The sequence below is a fragment of the Erithacus rubecula genome (assembly GCF_903797595.1).
Source record: "Erithacus rubecula genome assembly, chromosome: 6".
In the NCBI taxonomy this organism is placed as follows: domain Eukaryota; kingdom Metazoa; phylum Chordata; class Aves; order Passeriformes; family Muscicapidae; genus Erithacus; species Erithacus rubecula.
Genome location: NC_136688.1, coordinates 24,749,021 through 24,767,249, shown reverse-complemented (window position 1 = coordinate 24,767,249; position 18,229 = coordinate 24,749,021). Strand labels below are relative to the sequence as shown.

Below are 18,229 nucleotides of genomic sequence, written 5' to 3'. Positions count from 1 at the left end.
TTTGCTTCATGTGTCTCTGGCTTACACCTCAGTGCAGTGACTGCCACTGTAGCTACAGATACCTGTGTCTTGTCCTCCCCTGATGACATCTCCTTCTGGCAGAAATGACACTTGTTTGGCTGCATCCAGTATACACGTCCAAAGCAGTCTGGATTTTACTTCTCTAAGAACTGGAGAGGAGCTGTGAGATGCACAGTGGAAGAGACTACAAACCACATGAGAATGCATGTTTAAAATACTAAATTTCCTTTCTGTAAGTGGTAGAATGGTAAATCTCTGTAGGATAAGATAGTAGCAGATTGGGGGGGAGTGGGTTACATCTAGGACACAAAAAGGAGCCCAAAAGAATGCATAAGGAGTGCCTATACCACCAAGATCTACAGAGCAAGAGAGATATTAAAAGTGCTCTTTATTGTCAGCTCATACCTATTTGTCTAGGTGGTTTTAGTGACCCTTAAATATGCTATGGAATAGGTGCTGGGGCATGATGAGGTGTTGTGGTTAGAAGGGAAATGTGCCAAGCCAGAAAACTGTGCACTAAGAGATTGGGAGTGAACTTTATATTTCTGCCAAATTTCTATTTGTAAGGTCTGTTAAAAAGCCCTAATGAAAGGCAACATGAAGGGAGATAGCAAAAAATGGTCTTTAGTGTATCACAAGGCAGCATGAAGAAGCATCCTCATTCAGTAAGGAAAAAGGTTGACAATTTTCAGAAGATGGGGCCCCCATTTGTACAGACAGCAGGGTGTGGCTGTGCACCAGAAAGGTGTCAGCTTGGCAAGCCACACAGCCCAGGAGTAGAGCATCATATTCAAAAGCTGAGTCAGACAAGGACAGAAAACAAAGACCTGGCAGAGCTCAGCCTGTCAGATTTGTCTGCCATCCCAGTCCAAATGGTTCCTTTTATTTATTAAATACATCTAATACCCACTGGACTTCAGCGCTGTCTGAACAGCTTCATGAATTTATTTTTGCTTCCACAGTCACTTTGTTTTTGATGTTGAATAAACTGTGATTTATTTCATCTAAACCAATCCTGACTGCTGTTTGGCTACAGCTGCCAGCAGTCCCAAGGACTGGCTAATTGGCCCTCCCTCCTTTAAGAGACGAAGCTGTCTCTGAGGATATGTAGCCCCCAGTTGAATTCAGGCTTTCAATCTGGAAGGCACATGTATACACATCTTCCCACCTGCCATACCATCAGAATTCTGCTGGTACCTGAAGCCAAAACATGGGGAGAAAAAGCCTAGAGATGAAAGAGATCTGGAGAAGGGAAAATGAAGGTTACTATCCCTGAGATTTAAGCTTTGGAAATGTCATCTCTCAGCGGGTGCCTTTGTTTCCACCTCTGAATCTGTAGCTCCAGATTCAAGGTATCAATCTCTGCTATCAAGGTCGCCCTCACAAACTGAAGGATCAGGGCAAAAAAGGAAGCTTGAATTCCAGAGACTACTGCAAAATCTATGTAAAGAAGCTCACTTTTAAATTTCAGAATTGCAGGGGATCAGTGTCACTGCGATGAGATGCCTGCAGGAGCTATTTTTGTTCTTTAGAAGCTTTATACTCTATTCTAACACAGATTAATTATGAATATTTATGTATATACCACCAAAAACATGATAAGCAGTTTGTGGTCTGGCTTGCAAAATATGTATATCATATTGCAAAAATCAGCTCTCTCTTCTGGGCTTTGTGCCTGGTCACTCAATCTTTCTAAACAGCCAGCAAGGAACAGAGACAACATGCATGTGTAGCTCTGCTGCCTCTATTCAGAGCAAGAAGAAACTGGTGCAGTCAGGAACTGCAGTTTGTGTCACTTTAAGATCAGCACCCTGTCATTCAGAGCATGCCACTGTAAAAATGTTGATAATCCTTTCTCTGAGCTCACTGGGCCATTGCACTGAGTTAGCAGGCAGAATTTTGCTCTACTATTTAGTGAGAAGGCATTTGGGCAAAATTGGCAAAGATCTGGTACCATTTTTAAGATATACTTGGAAGCCTGGTGTCTGTCTTTAAAATGAGACAACTATGAAGATTCTGAGCATTTCTGGCCACCAAAACTTGCAGAACACTTTATTGAAAGAGAAAAACTAAGCCTTCTGGGGAGGCTCCTATCCAGAAAACTGCAGTATGAGGGCTTCAAATGATGTCTCTGCTGCTCCAAAAACAGCATAAATTAATATATGCTGTTAAGGGACTGCCACATACTGCCCCAAAGCTGACAGTAATATAAAGACTATTTCCAATACAGATGGCTTGTTAGTTCCCTTATGCAAATAGGCATATTGGAAGAGAGGAGTTATTGCTAAATATAAAGTATGTCTTACCATCCTATGACTTGTATGTCCTGCTAAAGAACTGTGCAAACTATCTGTAAGAACTAGATACTGTGATCCCAACATGCTTTCAATATTAAAAAAAAAAAAAGAAAAAAAAAGAAAAAAAAAAGAAAAAAAAAAGAAAAAAAGAAGCGTATTCCTAGTTAATAATAAGCTCTGCATTTTTAAAATTACAAAATCAAACTTCCATTCAGTTACAAGTGTCATATCACTATATCTATTTATGAGCCTGTGTAATCCAAAACATGTCTATTATTTTTGCTAAACCTGTAAAGAGAGAACACCATGTTGTTTCAATATTAACGCTTAGTGAGATATTCGTGAATCAAATTGTGGATATAGCAAAAGAGAATCCGTCTGGACCATTCACAAAATGAGCTTTGATATCCTTTTAGTAAGTAAAAAGCTGAAGGGAGACATCAATAATTTATTAGCACTTGGATTACATCCTCCAGTGCTTGTAGTTCATTGCCTTCTTGAAGGAAAAGAGGACAAAGGCGATACTGGCTCTTAGGCTGTGAAGTCTCTGCATGCTCTGATCTGTTGGTGCTGACAAAGGATGCTGTATATTGAGGGGCATTTTGACAATGACTGTGATGATCACAGCTCTGAGGATCACAGTGGGACGAGCCACCAGCCCGTTTGTCATGTGATGCCTTTCCAATTACCAGCATGAAATGAGCTGGGCGGTATTGGTGCCACCCTGGCACAGGGGCGCCCCTGCTGGAAACAGCAGGCTTGGTGTTCTGAGGGGCCCGAGATTTAACAGCCCATCTACACTCTAGGCTTTTTGCCTCCCTCCTGTTCTCTCAGATGTCTGTGCCCTGTCTCCTGCCATCTCTTTCCTGGTGGCAGTGATGCCTATGCTCAATCTTTAGATTTAGTAATGTAACTGCCACATTGCACAGATATGCCAGAATTTGCACTGACATTCGCTCTTCCTTTTCAGAATGAAATGTTCTCTCCTCTCATCTATTTCTCTGGCTTGTGTCTTTCAAATTTGGCACCTGTCTCCTATTTCTCTCTTTCCCTTATCTTACTCCTTCTGAGGTGCTATTTCCAGTACCGGAACAATCACTATCCCCCTGCCTCAACTTGTTTCCCATATTTTTCAGCCTCTAAGTCCTGAGAAATCTTTCCTAGTTGTTTTCCAATCACTGTCACCAAAAGCTTAATCTTCCCTCACAGCATTGTCTTGAGTTGCTCCCAAGAAGCACTAAGGAGTAAGCAAAGGCTGTTCCTCTGCTGTACTGCAGCAGAATCCAACATCTCTTTTCTTCTTCTTCATCATCAATCTCCACTGATGGAACAGACTCTCAATCCCAGATAGGACAGGAAGGGCCATGGGCACCTTGAGGGATCTAGATGTGCCTCTGCCCTTCTCTTTGCACAAGGGTGTTGTTTCCTGCAGGTATTGACATTTCCTGTTCCAGGTGTGCTGAACAGACCTGCACAAAACTGGACATATTCTGAGAGACAGGCAGCAGCAAAGTCATGTCTATGAGAGTCCACCAGTATCCTCTGGGGCTGGTGCTTGCTGCTCATGTCATTCCAAGCCTGAGCTGATGCACCCTGCTTTTCAGTGGGACTTGGTAGCTCAGCCTAATGCTGGCCAGGTTCTGTCCACAAAATGTCTTGGAGAAAATGAGGACAAAACTCTTTTTACAAATACTGTAAAGACATCTCAATATTAATGGGGTGCTATGGACAGTCATGACAAATTTGAGCCCCCAGATTTTTCCTCCACAGCACTGTGGGGCTTTGTAAGTCAAAGGGAATACCAATGAAAGAATCTGTTTCAATATTTTGTTATCTTTTTTAAGAAAGAGAGGTTCTCAGGCACAGCAGCTGACCAGACGAGGAATCCTAGGCCAGGCAAATCACCAACAGTTCCAAGCACCAAAATACTGCATGTGTGGCTGAAAGATGAGGAAATACCTTTCATTCTTATCAGGAAATAACTAACTATCATGAAGCTTGGTCCACTTCCATCCCAAGTTGAACTCAGAAGCCCAAATCCACCCATTAACCTCCACAGCTCATAACTTCTGATGCAAAACAGCCATCTGGTCAGTGTCATTCCAGAGCCAAGTCCATAATTTGGAAAGTTACCAACATTTTCCCATGGGAAGAAAGCTGGGCAGTTGCTGCTGTTGTATGTGTCCAGAGGGCAGTCTGCCAGCACTCAGGGTTGCTGTCCTGTGCCAAACTGACTTTTAAAAATCATGGCTGTCAGTGACAAACCATAATGGAAAGGTGCAACGCAGGCACCTGAGCAATCAGTGCTCCCACAGGATGACACTGAGCAAGCACTGCAGTGATCTCTGCCATTTCTCCTGTAACTGTGCTGCAGAATAAAAGGGCTTTTAAATATCAGTGTTGCTAATGGTATGGTACTACTTGCCACTAACAGGAGGGCCATTCTCTGCCAGTGAGCTTTACTTTGGTCACTGTCATCTTCTTTGCTCCTAATTTAAGCAACGAGAGATCACAATAGCTATAAATACCTCCGAAAATAAATAAAAAAAACCCAAAACAACCCACAACACTGAGGAGAACTTGTCAGGCAAAAAATATGCATAAGAGAGTACTCTACAAAGATGCCTACATGCCAACCTGGTAGTAAAGCGTGTACAAGTGAAGCTTTCTGCTGGCTTCACTTCCAAATACCACCAGTGAGAGAACAGTCCTGTCCTGCTGCCATGCATATACCAAACCTCACAAGCACTGAGCCTCTGGAAATACAGGGTGCAAGCTCCTATCCCTAGAAGACTGACAAAGTAATTTCTTCCATTTATATGGTGGCAACAGAATTTTAAAGTGATGAAGCAGCATGTGTCTGAACCACATGAAATATCACATGGATATTTCATGTGATAAATAGTTCTGGTAGCTTCCTTAGAATACCTTTCTTCCAGGTATCTCTTCCACTTTGCTGAGCTGTCCTTTTGTTTCTCATTAGGCTGCTTCTCTCTCTCTACCAGAAATCTGGGTGAAGCAGTGTGTTGCCATGTGAGAAGTAGAAATGTATGCCACTGGCATGCTCCTCTGGGAACACACAGCTTTTCACATGGCACCTAAGGAAATGGGAAACCTGCTCTGGCCTAACAAAGATCCATGGAAAAGTACTTAAGAAGACGAGGCAGAGCTACCCATCACAGCCCTTTACATTTCCAAAGATGAAGGTGAAAACCTCACTCTGTGGGACTGCTGTTAGTTCTGCCAGATCACTTAAATCATCAGGACATTGTGATCATCACTGTTAAGAACTCTTGGCAGATCTAGCTGCACCAGCACAGCTATTTAGAGTTGAGTACTTCAGGCTTGGTTCCTTACTGGCAGTAGGAACTGCTGCTGTGCAGGCATTTACCTCAAATATTCACAGAGTCATTGTAGGCTTTGGGCTGGAAGGGCCTTTAAAGATCACCTAGTTCCATAGGCAGGGACACCTTCCACAAGAGCAGGTTGCTCAAAGCCTCATCCAACCTGGCCTTGAACACTTCCAGGGATGGGATATCCACACTTTCTCTGGGCAACCTGTTCCAGTGCCCCACCACTCTCACAGTGAATAACTTTCTTCCCTAATATCTAATCTAAACATATCTCCTGTCAGTGTCCATTTCACCTTGTCCTGTTGTTACCTGCCCTCATATAGGTCCCTCCCTGAAGCAAGAGCACTGCAGAGGCCATGCTTGCTCTTCCCAAGGGATGAGAGTTGAAGCCTGGGAGAGGTGAGGTTCCCCTGGCACTCCTTTCAGTACATATGCTGACTAGTGCAGATGGATTTTGGGTAAAGCATGTACACGTCACTCTCATCCTGTTCCGGTGCAAAGGTGTAAGATTTTCCCCATGATACAACAGTAAATAACCTGAAAAGAAGAAAGGAACAAATTCTAATGCAAATAAAATGGCCAGCTCTTCAGGAGATTTGCCATGGAGGGTAATCACGTGAGCATATCCAGTGCTTTAAACTGTCTCCAATTGCTTGAAATCTCAGGCTTAGGCACTTTGACAGGCTTCTCTTAAAGTCTGTGACAGCGGATTTGAATGCATTGACTACATCACTCAGATTTTGTCAGATACATCCCACACCAGCAGCCAAGGGAGACACTGTCCTCAGCTCAGAAAAGCTGGATTTCAGAAATGTTTTCCTCATTGACAGCAGGGGCAGAGGGCATTGTTAGGCAGGGTCAGCTCAAGACCATTTTCATTTAAGCCTTCTGTGAAGCAGTGACTGTCACTGACAATGCATTCACCATCTGTGCAAATATGGATTTTCACCTGCAACACACTTCAGAGGCAGTGTCTGAGTTACCTGCCTTGAGAAATACATTTGCTTTACTGCCCATTCCAATTTCCACAGGAGTCTGTTTTCTGGAGTCCCAGGTGTACAGTAACTCGCTTTTAACTAGTTTTTATTTGGATATTGTAAAAAGGAGAGGAAAACCCAGTATGATAGGGATACAATACATAGACTGAGCAAGAAATATCTGTATTTGCTTGAGAGGTGTTTTATTTCAGGATATTTTCATCTAGTCTGGTAAAAATGGCATTTCTATAGAAACAACTGATGAAAAAAAACAACAAAGAGGAAATCCCATGCTGTCAAAAGACAACATAATGTTTGGCAGATGCATTACTAGTGATGAGTAAATACCCTGCTGTTCTGATTTTTTAAAATACACAATCCTTTCCTCTCACTTACATGGTTGCATCACTTCACATTGAGCACGGATGTGTAGATTTTATTGGTGAAAAAGCAGATATTTGATTTTAAATATCCCTGCTTCACCTAGTCCCAGGGACGCCCTTTATACAGTGGGGTATTGCTGTCATGGAATGCCAGGGCTCCAACCCAAAAATACTTCAGCTTTAAAAAAAGGTAACAAAAGTAAGATTTATATCTTGAACTGATCCCTTATGATAATTTGTTTTCCATTCACCAGCAGACCTGTGTGCTGCTCACCACGCTGCTCTCCATGCTGCTCTGTTCTCAGATTCAGTTTCTGTCTTCTCAGCAGAGTAATTACCTGCTTCCATGGTCACCTGCTCTTTAAACAATGCATCTTAATATTTATCATCTCTGCAACACAGATAATACTGCTACATTTGCAGATTTACCTTTCTAATCCCACCAAGGCCACTGCCATATTGTTTTTGTAGTTCTGATCCCCATTATAATCCAATGAGAAAGCATTCAGCTGCAGGCACTCCTGCCTCTCTGCTTTGGAAGACCAAAACCATGCTGCAGAAAGGCATGTGAAACTGACTTGTGGCAAGGTAGAAGAAGGGGATGAGAGAGATTTTCAGGGCTTGTGAGAAGACTGACAACCTTTCACAGTCTCAGAATATAACTCCCATTGAGTGAGGAATATTTGAGCTCACCACCAAATACTCCAAGACATGCACTGCTGGAAATTTCATTGCAAGAATTGCTTAGCAAATCCATGCAAGCATGTTGGTACTTATAATTTTACAGGATAAACATGAAGACATACAAGCATGATTTATTGATAGAGCATAAGCTGTATATAGTATCCTTATCTGTATTATTAAAACTGAAGGTAAATAATTGATGGAATGAAGGAAAGATACATAGAGCTCTGGCAGTTTTGATGGGAAGTATTCCTGCCTTGCAGTAATTAAAACTAAATACATTCTATTTGTATGTCTTTGTGGCAAAAAAGATTGTTTCCTCATTTCACCTGCATGCTGAGAGACACTGTGTGTGGCCACAGAAGCTGTGCAGCCAGGGAGAGGAGTCAGGGAGGGAAAAGGCTCGTGGCTGCCTTGACTCAGAGCCATAAGCAGTTGTCAGACAGTCTGAGCAGTCCCAACACTCCACCCAAACACGTTCCAATGCAGCCACTGCCACGGCCTCCCTGCCTTACTGTCCAGGTGGGAGAACTGAGCTGTGCACATGGGGTGCACGGGAAACCATTGCCAAGTTCAGCCCCAGAAGTGAGAGAGAAGTGTTAAACCTGCACCACTGCATCTGCCCCACCCTTTAGTAAAACCAGTGATGCTCTGATGCCTGGCCTGAAGATGAGTAGTGCAAAAACTAAAGCCTTGATTTCTCATTTGCCTTCAATCAGAGGCACAATCTCTTGATTTCAACAGATTTTGCAGAAGCCCCACCTGACCTAGAAGCAGTGATCACAAAAGACAACAAGGTGCCAAAGGATACATTAAACTCCTCACTTCAATCAGCCAGACCGGCAGTAGCAACAGTCCTGGAGCCATCAGGATGGTGGGTGGCTCCACAGAAAAAGGATGAGAGAAGAGCTCCTGCTCTTGAAGTTTAACTGCAGAAACCTGCACAATTATGTCAAAGTGTTTCTTGCATCCCAAACCAGTGTAAATTTGAAACAGCAATATTAAGTGGCAGATGGTGGTGGTAGGGTAACAGTTATTTTCAGTGAAACAGAGAATTTGACACTCCATTTCTCGTCAGGCACTGCTATTTCTGAAGTAGGTTTGACTTTAATATGAATTCTTTTGCTTCAGGGAGTGCAAAGCAGAGCTCCACCAGCTGATGAACTGCAGTCTGGCAGGGCAGCACTGGAGAAGCACTCCAAACACTCTCGAGGCTCCCTTCTGCAAATCTCCAAATGTAATTAAGAGCAGATCTATTTATTCCTCCTTCTAGAAGCATCTATAAGTGCACCAGAGTAACAGCAGTAACTGCTCAAACTGCTCAAACACTTGTGCCAGAATCATATGTCTGATCACAAGGTTAGAATCAGGGTCACTCTTGGTTATGTAGCATGCCTAATGGGGCATCTTCAAACTGACTCCTACTTCAAGGAGTGCTCAGTGACCTAAAATAGTGCAGTAGTCAACTTCACCATGTCAGGAACATTGTTCCTCATCACAAGACATAAAGCTGAGGGAGATGTTTGCTGCCCAGCATTTAAAAAATTGAAATTTTCATTCTAATTCTTTATGAGTCAATCACAGTACTGTTTCCCTGACAATACAGTTAAGGCTGGCTGGCTGCTGATGGGATGGATTATCTTTGTTTCCAAGATGTAAGTGCTTTCAATGACTATAATGGGTAAAACTTGTCCCTGACTGTAATTTTGCTTTATTATCACAGCTTTCTGAAGGGATAAAACCCCCCAGAGTTTTATTTCCCATTTTCCACAGACCTTGCAGTGAGTCCTTCCCAAAGAGTGAGCCCACCTGCTCCAGCCCAAAACCCATCGAGGATCTGTGCCTGTTCTCACGCTCGGAGGATTCATTGCCCAGGAAAAAAAAGGCTGAAAGTTGACTAAGAACAAAAATCAATAACCAACATAAAAATCAAAGCTCTGCAAATTCTGACAGCTCTTCCATAGCTTCTAATAAATCTTGGCACGTATTACAAACAAGCAAACAGTCATAAATAATAAATTACAGCCATTTTCACAGCGCTTTGTGTATCTCCCCTCCCCAAACACCTCCGGGCTCGGGCAGGGCCCCCGCTAATGGCACGGCCCGGCTCCTGCGCTGACATAAACGCGTCTGGGAAGCTGCCTTGGGCCGCACCAGCGCAGGGCGAACCCACGGGCGGCGGCATGTCCCTGGAGCAGCCGGGCGGGCGGCAGCACCGGGCGGGCGGCAGCGGGGAGCAGCGGGCAGCAGCGGGCAGCAGCGGGCGGGAGCAGCGGGCAGCACCGGGCGGGCGGGAGCAGCGGGCAGCAGCAGCGGGCAGCACCGGGCGGGCGGGAGCAGCGGGCAGCAGCAGCGGGCAGCAGCGGGCGGGAGCCGGGGCGGTGCTGAACGCGTCGAAAGGCGAAGGGCGAGCCCGAGCCCCCGAGTCGAACGGCCCGCGGCGGCGGGGCCGGGCCGGAAGTGACGGCGGCGGCGGAAGCGCCGCCCGGCGGGGCGGAGGGCCCGGAGCGGCGCGGCGCGGCGCAGGTGAGTGGCGCCCAGCGGGGCAGCGGTGCCTCGGAGCTTAAACCTGCTGCTCGAGAGCCTTTGGCAGAGCGTTGTGCAGCTCCGCTTGTCTGTAAAGTAAGCGCCGTGCGCTGTGACACACCGGTGCTGCGCTGGTGCTTAGGGCCCCTCAGTGCCCTGAGCTTCCTGCCCAGGCTCACACTTGAATTGATTCAGAAGTGGGTCTTTGCCCTCGAAGCAATCTGTGCCTTTGATGCCTTCTGTGCTCTTGTGCTTTAGTCTAACTGAGATCTCTCGTCCCAACCACGCTTGTAAAACTTCCTGCAGAGCTGGTAGGTTTTTCAGGCAGGTCCAGACCATGACAGAAAACTCTTTTGTGAGGCTTTTAATATAGACAGGGTGTACAACAGCAGGTGATAGTGTGCACACATAACAGTCGATATATTGTGCAGTGTAGAAGTGCTCACCGACCTTGGACAGCGTTTCTGATCCCTCAGCTGTGTTCTAGGACAATGTCTCAGTGTGTGGCTTATGCTGGCTGGCTGGTGGTCCCTCTGGGCACACAGATGGTGTTTGGTGGGCTTTTAAGTAGCCATTGCAAGGCTGGAGGTAAGCAGGCTGCAGGGTGCTGGGGTTAGTGCTGATCCTCAGGAGTTTGTTATGTGTCCTGAATGTTTTCTCTGAGCTCTGGGCAGGAATGATGATTCCTGACAGCCAAGGGGGTGTTGCTAATGAGCTGCATTGGCTTCCATGGGACATGGGAAAAGGTGCCCTGAGAGGAAAGCAGAGTGTTTTCCCTACATTGCTTCTGTCAGCAGGTCCCACGTGTACTGAAACAAAAGCTTTGAGGAAAGGGTTTCTGAAAGAAGATCCAATCCCATTAACAATGGCTGCTTAGTTGTCTCCCTGTGCTGACAGTTTCCCAGAGAAACAAAGGTGGTTTGAAGATGTGCTGTATTTCTTGATTACTTGTTTTGGTAGGGAGAGACTTGGACAGGTTCATGTAGAGCCCTGTGTGGAGGAGGCTTCTTGCAGAGAGCTAAGCAGCAGCCTTGGCTCCCTTAGCTTCCAACTGTGTGTTTTGTGGCTGTTGGAGCAGGCATCCTCCTCTTGTGGGCTGTGAAGCCTGTGGTGGCAGGGCGGGGAAGGCTTGGTTTGGGATGCATGTTCTGCTCCTTATGGTTATCAGAGAGGGTCTGAGCAAGTGAAGTCTGGCTGTGGGAGCCCTGTTGTGGCAGCAAGCTCCATAAATAAACATCAAGTAGGTGTGTGCTTATGCTAGGAGTACACAAAAAACAGAAGGAGCTGTCTGTGGGGGTTTCAGTTTTTGCTGTGCTGTTGCGAGGGGAGTGGGCTGGAGGGGAGAGTTTCTGCATTCTCAGCATCAGTCAGAGCTGCAGTGAGGTCCCCAGTGTTTTTGTGTTAGTCCCTTCCTTGACAGTAGCCAGGTGATCCTTACTGCTTTTCTGCCCTGAAATGGCCTTTGGTTGATGGTTTTACACCAATGCCCTGCATAAAACCAATAAACAAATGTAAAAAATCTTGCTTAGTCCCCTTTTTCTCTTAGAACCAAGAGCATCTCACTTAACCAGCCTTGGTACAGAATGAGATCCCTGAAAACAGTATAAATATTCCAAATATAGGTCAAGAATTCTACAGGCAGTAAGTCTTGTGTCTGAGCATCTTTCCCACAAAGTTTCTCCCCACATATTTTACAATCAATTATGGTGATAGTACAAGTGAAACCATGGCTTCAGGGCTGTGCTTGCACAATGGTTGAACTCTTTTTGTGTGAAATTGGGACAGAGATTTACTTCCATGCTTTGCATTTTCTCCTGTATTCTGCCTATCCCTATGGCACATAACTGTAGTTTTAGAAATCCAAGTCCACTTTCCTTTCCAACTTCTCAATAAATTATGCCTGTGTCCTTCTGGGTTTTTAAAAGTGGAAGAAATTAAATATGCACAAACTATTTCAACATACTGAGGGTAGGAGGGTGCCAAGTCTGCAGCATTAGTGCTGATCAGTGACTGAAATAAGCATGAAAGGTATTTGCAAACAGTTTACTTGCTGCCTGTAAGAAATGGATTGCTGGTCCCAGCCTCTGGGAATCAGTAGTCACCAATGTTTTCTTGCCTGGTAGATGGGAGGTGGTGTAGTTGCCTTCCTGGTGAGTTGTCATGTGCAGAGAGGTGAAAGTGTGTATAATCTCACCCTTGTTTTTCAACCCCAAACTGGCCTGGGCACTGAATGAAGATGCTTGGAAATATTATGCATGAAGATACATGGAAATTGGCTTCTGCCAATAAGGGGCCAGTGAAAGAGAACTAAACTAGGGGGTCCACATCAGGAAGAAAGACATTTTTCACTTGGGAGATCTGAATGAGAAGGAGGGCAAACAGAGTCAGGGTGTGCATTGTTCAAATCTATGTGGACTGTCTTTTGCATCCTGCCAGGGATGTTAATGCTGGGATCTGGAGAAGATGGCATGCTCTGTAGTGATGCTTGTGGAGGGAGTTAAAGCAGATCAATACATTGATTATATATTGGTGGGCACCCCCAATTCCACAATAGTAGGATAAACCCAAACAGAGTTTCTCACCTTAAAAATTTAGGTTTTCAGATTTCAGCAGAAAAGATGCAACCCCCATTTTCTGAGGTAAAGCTCTGAGAGTATGGTGGAGGGGAGAAACTTCTGTGTTCATCCCACAGCCTTGACTTGCCTTGAGCAAATTAAAATTCCTGGATAGAAGAAGGAGCTACAATGTCCCCTTGTCCTGCTGGTCATTTGGAGAAAACACATTCTGGCTTTCTCCATCATAGCCTGCCCTCATAATGATTTAATATACCAGAGGTCCACCTGTGACTGGACTCCAGAATTCTTAAAACTTAATATTTGAGGCTGAGTAATAACAGGTTTTGGGATCAATGTATCCAACAGATCCACTTTATATCAAATGGGGCTTTGCAATTCATGGATTATCAATGCATATGTGGCAATGGCAACCTGAAGGTCTGACTTGCCCTGTCAGGGTTTATTTGCACAGCTCTAAAAACTTAATTCACTTTGATAGAAGTGTCTCTGTGGCTAGTCTAGCTCTACAGGGAGCTGAAAAAGTCATATGGCAAGAACCAATTATTCTAGTGAGACCTTTCAAGGTCTTCGAATCTGTACTGGCCAGAACCTCTCCTGGTGTGGGGGTTGCACAGGGAGAAGCAATAAGAAGGTGGTATGAACAGTTACATCATCACTGCCAGATGCCTGAGATAGAGGAGGGAGCAGAGTGCTCCCTTCTTTAAAACCCATCCCTCAGGTTGAGCCCCACCTGAAAAGTGTGTGGTTCACTGAGGCATCCTCCAAAGGAGAGGGAAATACTAAACAGTGTTTCTGCATGTTGATTCAGGGGGCAGAATTGTGACAAGGGGAGAATGATGGGAGAATTGCTAGCCATGTGCAGGGTAATTATTAGAGGGTGACACTAAAGAACCAGTGTTTATTTATACAAACCCTATGGTGTTTTTAAGGGATGCACCAATTGACTCCCATTTTGTGATTCAAAACCTGTGGGCAATCTATTGAGTTGCTAGTATGGCAGTGAGAGAAATGGGAAGACATCCTAAACTTGTTAAGCAAACGTGTTTTCTTGGTGGGATGAAATCCTGCCCACCAGAAGAGGAATAATCTGGCTCACCTGTTGAATAATCAGGTAGATTCATTGACCCGTGTGGCAGATGTGGCAGTAAAGGTAGAAGAAAAATGGAAACATCTGCTAGAGTGGTTACATGTCAAGGGAGGCCATTCAGTAATTCAAGGATCTTTTTAAGGGAGCTGGTAACAGAGGGTGACCTGTTACTGGAGGCCTGTGTAACACTGTCATCTCAGTCTGTGGCCAGTGTTGTACAGGGCTGGAGAAACAACACCCCTTGCAAGAGGCATCCCTTCACTAATTACATGGGAAAGACCTCTGGGAGACCTGGCAGGTGGACTATATAGGGCCTGTCCTGAAGTCAGGGTGGAGATAATGTCAGAACTCACTCAAGCTGAGGCAGTAGCAAGAGCAGCAGGGCACAGCACTGTAAAGGGACTGAAGCTGTGGTTTAATTATTTGCCATGGCCCCAGTCCCTCCAATCTAACAGAAGTCACTTTACTGCCGGAGTGGTTCAAGGGTGGGCACAGGATGAAGGAATTTGATGGATCTTTCACACTCCATGCTACCCCTAGACAAATGAGGTTGTTGAATGCAAAAATGGACCAGAAGAGGAACCTGAAACCTCATGAACCTGAATGGGCAAGAGGATGTCAAGTGGGGTACATAGAGTCAGTAGCTGCTGGGGAATTAATGGGTGCCCATAACTCACAGCCTTTTGTCTTCAATCCCCACCCATGCTCCCTGGAACAAAAGAAGCTAAAGACCCCACAAATCCTCTTCATTACCTGAGACAACTGGTTTTGGCAGCATTACCAAGAATGGGATTGGTACCCCTGACCTTAAAAAAGTCACTGAACTTGTGTGCCAGGTGGTGGATTGTTCCCTCCTTTTAATCATGTTTTGTTTTTATGCATGTATATGTTTTACAGATTATCTGAAATCCACTGCTGGACCTATGCTTTCAACATTTGAGTGGACGGATCATTTTGTGTATTTTTTAGTTTCATTTTTCTAAGCCTATTTTGCCTTTTTAATAGAAAAAAAATGGTTTGGGAAAAGTTTTTATTGTTATGTTATGGATGTATTATTTTGTCTCAAGCGACTGAGAATCAGAGTACTGAACCAAATTTAGCTTGGGAGTTGATACAAGGATTTATGCATATTTGGAATCATACAAATCAAGGAATATGTATTAACCTCCCCAACTCTGCATCAGAGGGGTTTAGATTTATGATGATTTGGTTAAATTTTTCGGAAATATTAACGAGAGAACTGGATAATCTTAAAAAAGCAGGAGGAAATGTTACCTGGGGAGTGGTCGAGTCCCGGTTCCTAGACCAGAAGGAAGGACAACAATGGGATTCAAATGGCACGTGGGTAGAATACAAGAATGCCTTTTACCAGCTCCCACGTGATTCCACCTGGAGCCATCTATGGAATCAGACATGCTATCAGTCATTAGACACCAACCCTACTGAGACATTGCAAAATGTCACTTCTATCCCTTGCACTGTGGTGCCATGGTGGGATTCTCCTGCTGAGAGTGGGTTTTTTGAACATGAGTACAATTTACATTGGGATGCAGGATGGTGTATACAAATCCCTGATAACCCAGGAACCGTGCACCAAGTTAACCGAACAAATTATGAATGGGCCTGGTCTCTGAAACAAATCTTTGAGCCTGTCTCTACCCTACAATGGGCTTCCAGGGCCCCCACAGGGAAAATAATAGAATGGGAAGTGGAGAAATCAGACTGTAAGGACCATCAGACCATACTACCTAATGGAGAGAGCATCTGCTGGAAAGTGAGGAACCATAGAAGCATTGCCCAAAGTAAATCAGAGACCTCCTTTCTGAATTGTTCCCGGATATTAGATTGTACCACAGGAGCAGGTGAGCCTATAGAAACCTGGTACATCTCAGAGCTGAGGACTTTTATCCGGGACATGTGTACCTGTTGGGATTATCCCAACTATGGCTATCTAAACCAAGACACCCGATGCAATGGGTCTTACGAGAATTCGGAGACAGCACTGTCCTGTGGCATTCCCATTACACATGGCCCTGACCGAAGCAGGGTCTGGAATTCAAGTAGTGAAGAGCAGGAGGTTCCCCAAGGTGATGTGTATCAGTGTTCACAAGCCAAATATCCAGCTCCAAGGGGAACGGTATGGGCATGTTCAGATGGGAAAATGTATTCCCACTTGAACATGTATGATATGGCTGGACTCCAGTGTACTATTGGGTTTCCTACCATGTGTCCATCTAAAACATTCAATTATACACTTTATCGTAACCACAAAGTGCGGAGAGAAATCCACAATCCAACAGATGCCAAAGGGTGGATTCAGGGGATTCAAGTCCCTGATTATAATACATGGGGACAAAATGTTGCTTTAGACTTAGAATCACTTTTTGTGTCCAGTGGAGTTATCCAACAGCACAAGTATGTCTTGGAGAACTTAACTAGGCAGGTCCATGTGTTAAGCAAGTGGACCAGACGTTCACTCACGGAGCCGAATGTGCAGGCCCAGCAGGCATCGGAAACGGCTTTGCAGAACCGGTTAGCCCTAGATGTGTTGTTGCTGAAAGAGAATGGAGTGTGTGGGATGCTAAACCTAACAGATGGAGAATGCTGTGTCACTGTCCATAATGCCACCACCACCATAGAAGAGGCTCGTCAGAAGATGAAGGAGATTGCTGACCAAACGGGAGAACTGTTTCAAGCCATGCAACCCAAGGACTAGTTTGATGGACTGAGCCTGGATCGTGGATCTCATGTACTAAAGTGCCTTGGACTTATGGGATGGGGAAAGTGGCTTGTGTGCATTGCCATTATGATACTGTGTGGATTTCTTGGGTTTGATGGCAGGTCAAAAAGCCACATCAAACTGTGATGAGTTCATCATGGTTATAGAGGAAAAGGATAGAGTTTCTAGCACTGTATAATTCTGTACCATTCATGTCATGGCAGGAACGTGGTTGGATCAGGAGGAAGCCAGGGGCTGGAAGTGGAAGAGTGGCTGTCTTTTGCTATGCTTGGAGCTGTAGCTTTTCTGGTTTGGTGCTCAAAGACAGCACCAGTGAGCCTGAGAGCTGGTGAGCTCTTTCCAAGAGAAAGAAAGGGGAGAAAGCAGCAGCATGGCAGAGCCCAGCTGAGCCATGTGGAGCCCAGGCTGTGTGACCACAGCAGCCACTGGAGCTGCTGCTGGAACTGCCAAGCTCTCCAGTCCCACTCCCACAAAGTCAGGCCCAGGAGGAGGCTCCTCTGACCTGCTTCAGAGCCCTGTCATGTCCCACCGGGTTTTGCCTTGTCCCTGTTCTTCCATTGTTTTTGGTCTGAGCGGGGAAAGTTAAATTGCAAGCCTTTCAGTCATCATTTTGCCTTTCTCTTGGAAAACCACACTGGGTGTGGTCTTTGGGAAATGTTTTTGTTTGTTTTGTGGTGAATACCCTTTTGTGGGTAAAAGACTCTCTCTTTTGTACACTCTTTTTATTAATATTGTTGTGGTTATTACAATTTTTTAGTAAACTGTGTTTCCAATTTATAATCTCTTCTAGTGTTTCCTCCACTACCAGAAGGGGGCAGGGGAAAGGGAGCAGCTCATGTGGGTTTTAAATCAGCACAGAGCTATAAGAAGGGGATGAAGGATTTTGCTGGGACTTGTGAAAGGACTGGTAACCTCATAAAATCAAATTTAAAAAATCTCATAAAAAAATCTCATAAAAAATCTCATAAAATAACTCCCATTGAGTGAGGAATATTTGAGCTCACCACCAAATACTCCAAGACATGCACTGCTGGAAATTTCATTGCAAGAATTGCTTAGCAAATCCATGCAAATATGTTGGTACTTATATATAATTTTACAGGATAAACATGAAGACACACAAGCATGATTTATTGATAGAGCATAAGCTATATATAGTATCCTTATCTGTATTATTAAAACTGAAGGTAAATAATTGATGGAATGAAGGAAAGATACATAGAGCTCTGGCAGTTTTGATGGGAAGTATTCCTGCCTTGCAGTAATTAAAACTAAATACATTCTGAGTATATTTTTATGTCTTTGTGGCAAAAAAGATTGTTTCCTCATTTCACCTGCATGCTGAGAGACACTGTGTGTGGCCACAGAAGCTGTGCAGCCAGGGAGAGGAGTCAGGGAGGGAAAAGGCTCGTGGCTGCCTTGACTCAGAGCCATAAGCAGTTGTCAGACAGTCTGAGCAGTCCCAACACTCCACCCAAACACGTTCCAATGCAGCCACTGCCACGGCCTCCCTGCCTTACTGTCCAGGTGGGAGAACTGAGCTGTGCACATGGGGTGCACGGGAAACCATTGCCGAGTTCAGCCC

At 44.8% G+C, this 18,229-nt stretch overlaps 1 protein-coding gene across 2 annotated transcripts in view; it reads left to right on the top strand.

The window, feature by feature from the left end:
* The first annotated feature begins 10,205 nt into the window (after window positions 1-10,205).
* RPAP1 (RNA polymerase II associated protein 1) overlaps window positions 10,206-18,229 on the top strand; it is a 47,897-nt gene continuing 39,873 nt past the window's right edge. Inside the window, exon 1 of one of the 2 annotated variants that reach the window (XM_079309164.1) lies at window positions 10,206-10,241. The gene's annotated coding sequence lies outside the window, so the exon portion shown is untranslated. The remainder of the gene's footprint in view (window positions 10,242-18,229) is intronic. The other variant, XM_079309162.1, reaches the window with a different exon arrangement.